Raw genomic sequence first — 7500 nt, forward strand, 5'->3', positions numbered from 1 at the left:
CCTCATTTTCAATCCAAAGCTGAATGTTGCGTTTATATGCGCAACGACTTAATCTGCCTAAATTTATCTGTGATGTATACCTCTCACCTAACTCCTCTGACTATAAGAAATTCTTTGACTACTTAACTTCCAAAGTGAAGCACATTCTGACTCTTTTCCCTTTTGCAGAGATCTCCATTTTTGGAGACATCAGTGTTCACCAGCTTTGGCTTTCCTCTCCCTTCACTGACCATCCTGGTGAACTAGCCTTCAACTTTGCTATCCTCCACGATCTAGAGCAATTGGTGCAAACACTCTACTCGTATTCCTGACCGTCTCAGAGATACGCCCAACGTTCTTGACCTTTTCCTAACCTATAATCCTTCCGCTTATGCTGTCATCCTTTCTTCACCGTTGGGCTTCTTCGATCACAATCTCATATCTATATCTTGTCCTATCGCTCCAATCCCTCCTCAAGATCCCCCTAAGTGGAAATGCCTCTGGCGCTTTGCTTTTCCTAGTTGGGGGGACCTGAGGAGGTATTTTGCTGATTTTCCTTGGAATGACTACTGCACACAGAGACCCGTCTCTGTGTGCCGAATGCATAACATAGGTGATAGTGTCTGGCATGGAGGCGTGCATTCCTCACTCTTTTTCTCGACCTAAACCTTCCAAACTTTTGTTTAACACACCCTGTTCTCATGCTATACATGATAGAGAGATGGCCCACAGAAGGTACTTAAGCCTTCCATTACCAGAATCTCATGCACTTTATAATTCTGCCCGGAACCATGCCAAGTCTGTTCTCCAACTAGCCAAAAACTCCTGCATTAATAGAAAGTGTCAAAACCTTTCAAGATCTAACTCCCCTCGTGACTTCTGGCATATAGCCAAAAATATCTCCAACAACTTTGCTTCTTTCCCTACTTTATTTCAACCACATGGCACCACTGTTATCACGTCTATCTCTAAAGCTGAACTCTTCGCTCAAACCGTTGCTAAAAACTCTACCTTGAACGATTCAGGGCTTGTTTCTCCCTCTCCTCTACCTTCTGACTACTTCATGCTTTCTCACCTCACCAGAGGGTGAGAAAGCATGCTACCTATTAAAATTCTTCGCAATGATGTTTTCCATGCTCTCGCTGACCTAAACCCTCGGAAGGCTTATGGACCTGATGGGGTCCCTCCTATCGTTCTTCAAAACAGTGCCTCCGTGTTTGCACCTTGCCTTGCCAAACTCTTTCAACTCTGTCTGTCAACATCTACCTTTCCTTCTTGCTGGAAGTTTGGCCTACATTCAGCCTGTTCCTAAAAAGGGTGACCTGTCAAATCCCTCAAACTACCGTCCTATTCCTTTAATTTCCTGCCTATCTAAAGTTTTTGAATCTACACTCAACGGGAAGATTCTTAAACATCTATCACTTCACAACCTTCTATCTGATCGGCAGTATGGGTTCCGTCAAGGCCGCTCTGCTGGTGATCTCCTGGCTTTCCTTACTGAGTCTTGGTCATCATCCTCTTTTAGAGATTTTGGTGAAACTTTTGCTGTTGCCTTGGACATATCAAAAGCTTTTGATAGAGTCTGGCACAAAGCTTTGATTTCCAAACTACCCTCCTATAGCTTCTATCCTTCTCTCTGTAACTTCATCTCAAGTTTCCTTTCTGACCATTCTATTGTTGCTGTGGTAGATGGTCACAGTGGTGTTCCTCAGTGTTCTGTCTCTTCTTATTATTCATGAATGACCTTCTAAACCAAACTTCTTGTCCTATCCACTCCTACGCTGATGATACCACCCTGCTCTTTTCCACGTCTTTTCATAGACGTCTAACCCAGGAAGTAAACATTTCACGCAGGGAAGCCACAGATCGCCTGACTTCTGGTCTTTTTAAAATTTCTGATTGGGGCAGAGCAAACTTAGTATTGATCAATGCCTCAAAAACTCAATTCCTCCATCTATCAACTCGACACAACCTTCCATACAAATATTCCCTCTTCTTCAGTGACACTCAACTGTCCCCCTCTTCTACATTGAACATCCTCGTTTTGTCCTTTACTTATAATCTGAACTGGAAACTTCACAACTTATCTCTAGCTAAAACAGCTTCTATGAAGTTAGATGTTCTGAGACGTCTCCGCCAGTTTTTCTCACCTCCCCAGCTGCTAACTCTGTACAAGTGCCTTATCCGTCTATGCATGATTTATGCTTCACATGTGTGGGGGTTTCACCCATAACGCTCTTCTACACAGGGTGGAATCAAAAGCTTTTCGTCTCATCAACTCCTCTCCTCTAACTGACTGTCTTCAGCTTCTCTCTCATCGCCGCAGTTTTGCATCTCTAGCAATCTTCTACCGCTATTTTCATGCTAACTACTCTTCTGATCTTGCTAACTACATGCCTTCCCTCCTCCCGCGGTCTCGCTGCACAAGACTGTCTTCTTTCTCTCACCCCTATTCTGTCAACCTCTCTAATACAAGAGTTAACCAGTATTCTCAATCAATCTTTCCTTCCTCTGGTAAACTCTGGAACTACCTGCCTGCTTCTGTATTTCCACCTTCCTATGGCTTGTGCTTCTGTATTTCCACCTTCCTATGGCTTGAATTATTTCAAGAAGGTTTCAAGACACTTATCCTTCAATTTTTTATTACCGCTTTGGACCCTGTCCTGGGACTGGCATCTCAGTTGGCTTTTATTTTTTATTGGATTTTTGTTGCCCTTGGCTAGTGTTCCTCCTACATAAAAAAAAAAGAAAAGCTCCTCCGTAGGGTGTACAAAGACTAGTAAACTTAATGAGTAAGGCGTAAACAGACAGATACGACTTATTTCAGTAAACATACAGACTAATTGCAGTATTTCAGAGTAATGGAGAAGCAGAGAGGGTTGCAAAGAAGCATCGTGTACCCATATACCACACTAACATACATAATTATCAAAATATATACATGCATAAACTTTAACAGGTAAAATACAGATGGTGAAGACTGACTGTTAGGCAAATGTTTCCTTTTCTCATCTGTGTTTTGGGCGAAGAGGAAAGTTTATATAGATGTAAAAGTTTTAAGTTGTAAGATAGTGTAGGATATGAACTTGCTCGGGGAGATAAAGTTTTGGATGTAAAAATATAAATCAATAGAATTAATATAAGCAAAAGTTTGATGCTTGGATGGAGGAATGGTTGAGAGAGAGAGAGAGAGAGAGAGAGAGAGAGAGAGAGAGAGAGAGAGAGAGAGAGAGAGAGAGAGAGAGAGAGAGAGAGAGAGAGAGAGAGAGAGAGAGAGAGAGAGAGAGAGAGAGAGAGAGAGAGAGAGAGAGAGACGCATCTTCTGGAATTTAACTTATATTTGAAGTGAAAGTTTTGCTTCAGAAGACAGACAGACTGATCGACTGACACACACACACACACACACACACACACACACACACACACACACACACACACACACACACACACACACACACACACACGCACGCACACACACACACACACACACACACACACACACACACACACACACACACACACACACACACACACACACACACACACACACACACACACACACACACGTCACCACCACCACCACCACCAGCACCACCTGATTGAGTTTTAGTCAGCACACGGAACCATCGTCCACCTGGGCAGATTCTCTCTCTCTCTCTCTCTCTCTCTCTCTCTCTCTCTCTCTCTCTCTCTCTCTCTCTCTCTCTCTCTCTCTCTCTCTCTCTCTCTCTCTCTCTCTCTCTCTCTCTCTCTCTCTCTCTCTCTCTCTCTCTCTCTCTCTCTCTCTCTCTCTTCTGTAGCATGTGGTGTGCCGTGCCCCACAAAACCTTTCTAAATAGCCTCCGGAACCAACACAAAAAAAAAAAAATACTTCCATTGGAAAAATAAGTTTTAAAATTATTTCAACAGGAGTTTATATGATTGATGATGAAGGCATTCTTTATATATATATATATATATATATATATATATATATATATATATATATATATATATATATATATATATATATATATATATATATATATATATATATATATATATATATATATATATATATATATATATATATATATATATATATATATATATATATATATATATATATATATATATATATATATATATATATATATATATATATATATATATATATATATATATATATATATATATATATATATATATATATATATATATATATATATATATATATATATATACATAGAAAAATTGAGAAGCCCTTTACGAAATACGGTGGTTGGGAATAAAAAGATTATCTGCCGTCGTTTTCTAAAGAATATTAGGTTTAATTGTTCTTACCGGCCATTCTTCTTGTATTCAGCTTTTTTCTTCTTGACGCTTCATTCATCAGTAAAGTCTTACCAACGTCAATTATAAATTTTATCCCTTTATCAGTGTCCACGTGTGAGACAGTCGCATCTTTTAAACACGCTAAATGGAGCGTCGTGAATCTGCGGAACTGTCGGAACGCCAAATACTGAAAAAAAAAAATTATGATGGTCTTGTTTTGTTCCCAGAAAATAATAAAGTTTTCAAAAAGCACTCGCCCATGTACTACCACTGGCATCTCCCGGGGTACTGGAATGCGAGAAGGCACGGTTTCTCTCTCTCTCTCTCTCTCTCTCTCTCTCTCTCTCTCTCTCTCTCTCTCTCTCTCTCTCTCTCTCTCTCTCTCTCACATTTCGTGGTATATTTGTAGATGCACAGACGGAATGTTACCTTTCCCGTAATAGAGTAATAAAGTGGAGGGTTTCTATTTTCTTTTTTTAATAAAACTAGATATTCTGAGTCAGTGGCTTTCAAAATGGATTACATAAAGCTGTCCCATTACTTAACTCTGCAGGATAACAGAAATAGCAACAAACACAACAACAACAACAACAACAACAACAACAACAACAACAACAACGACAACAACAACGACAACAACAACAACAACAATAAGAACCACCACAACCATCACCACCACCACCACCACAACAACAACAACAACAACATGACGAGCACCACCACCACCACCACCACCACCAATCCCACCAGCAATAAGAACCACAACAACAACAACACAACCGATAAACAAATAACATGGCGCCGGTTGTAATCAGTGGGAGAAACGAGGCTGTGCTGTGAACTGTTTTATTAACTGTTTACAAATAAATTACGGCTGTGGAAGGGTGCATATTTTGACGGGGAGCACATACTAACGCACACACACACACACACACACACACACACACACACACACACACACACACACACACACTCATACACATACACTTATCTCCGCCAAACAGTCGACTCCAGGCTCTCTGTTTCAAGGGACGTGAGTGAGCTACCGGAACATTCCTTCTTACCCAGACTTTCCTCCTCCGCGCTTCTCTCTACGTCAAAACTGCTATCTTGCCCGCCTGCCACCACCCCGCCCAAACAACCATCACAGCCCTTCCCATTTTGTTTTCTTTTTTATTTTCGTTTTCTTCCCCTTCTTCCTCTCCTCCATCTCCACTTCTTCTTACTAGTACTACTACTACTACTACTACTACTACTACTACTACTACTACTACTACTACTACTTCTCCTACTACTACTAATACTACTAATACTACTAATACTAATACTATCATCATGAGCACCATTATCATTGTTATCACATGAAAAGGAAATGACAATGATATAATGGTCCTCAGTTAATTAAATTTTGTTGCCTACACATTCTCTCTCTCTCTCTCTCTCTCTCTCTCTCTCTCTCTCTCTCTCTCTCTCTCTCTCTCTCTCTCTCTCTCTCTCTCTCTCTCTCTCTCTCTTCTTCTTCTTCTTCTTCTTCTTCTGTCTTTTTATGAAGAAAACACAGCTGCCAAGAAAGGATGTTTTGAAACGCTGATTAAATTACATTAACAACAGGAAACATGCTAGGTTGGATGCAGGAGGTGGAATGTAGTAATAGTAAGTAAGAACACGTCAGGAGGTTAGGCAGAGGAGGCTGGGCAAGATGCTACCGGTTACATCGTGCGCCGTAACTCCCACGTCTAACCATTACGAGTATGATGATTCGTGTTATGGCTTAAGGCAAGACTTATGAGTATATTCACTTTTGCCGCGACCTCTCATGATGGCGGGGGCGAGTTTAATGCTATGCCATAAAAGTTTTTTTTTTCCTATAACATCTCCTTAGAATGTAGTACGAACTTATCATATATATGTATTTCGATTTCAATACACGATATACATACGAACATTATATAACTACTTAATGTCAACGCAGCGCTTTCTGTATCGCTAATGCAATAACCAACAAGCATTATCAGGTACTACCATCACTCATATTTACTTTATTTTTTTGTATCTTTCCATAACTTAAACTATTTTAAGAGGAGTTTCAAGACACCTCTGGAACTGAACTGGCCTCTGAATCGGAAACATGTTTTCCTATTTTACTTTACTGGAAGGGACAACGAAGCAGGCTTTTCCCCATCTCCACATTTTTGGCTTCTTTTATCGACCACCTTCATATATATATATATATATATATATATATATATATATATATATATATATATATATATATATATATATATATATATATATATATATATATATATATATATATATATATATATATATATATATATATATATATATATATATATATATATATATATATATATATATATATATGTGTGTGTGTGTGTGTGTGTGTGTGTGTGTGTATGTATATAACACACACACACACACACACACACACACACACACACACACACACACACACACCTTCTCTTCTATACAAGTTCACATACAAATACATATCCACAATTTGCTAACCTGTCGCATTTCTATCACTAATCCTTTCACGTTCAATCCTTCCCTTGCTCCCTGCTCTCCGCTCCCCACTCTAGGATATAATGTACTTCCTTTAGTAACCCAGCTCCCACGCCTTTCCGTCCTTCTTCTTCCCTTTTATGGTGACTGCCACACTAAACATCTAATGGAAGGGTGGAGTGGGTAAGGAAAGAGCACAAAAAATCAGGGGAGGAGAATGGGAGAAATCAGAGGCGAAAGAAGCCGTAAATGACCAAATATAATAAAAGATATGAGAGAGGGGACCAAAAAAAAAATATAACGAGGCAAAAAGGCAAATTTGTGAGGGACAGAGGGAAGAAGAGATCGGGGAGAGAGAGAGAGAGAGAGAGAGAGAGAGAGAGAGAGAGAGAGAGAGAGAGAGAGAGAGAGAGAGAGAGAGAGAGAGAGAGAGAGAGAGAGAGAGAGAGAGATCGGGCGAGAGAGAGAGAGAGAGAGAGAGAGAGAGAGAGAGAGAGAGAGAGAGAGAGAGAGAGAGAGAGAGAGAGAGAGAGAGAGAGAGAGAGAGAGAGAGAGGGGTACAAAATGAGAAAGAAAGAAACATAGACGGATAGATGGATGGATGGATGAACAGATAAACAGAGACAGATAGATAAACAGAGATAGATAGATAGACAGATAGATAGGTAGATAGATAGATAG

The sequence above is a fragment of the Scylla paramamosain genome, chromosome 15 (genome assembly GCF_035594125.1).
Source record: "Scylla paramamosain isolate STU-SP2022 chromosome 15, ASM3559412v1, whole genome shotgun sequence".
Lineage (NCBI taxonomy): Eukaryota > Metazoa > Arthropoda > Malacostraca > Decapoda > Portunidae > Scylla > Scylla paramamosain.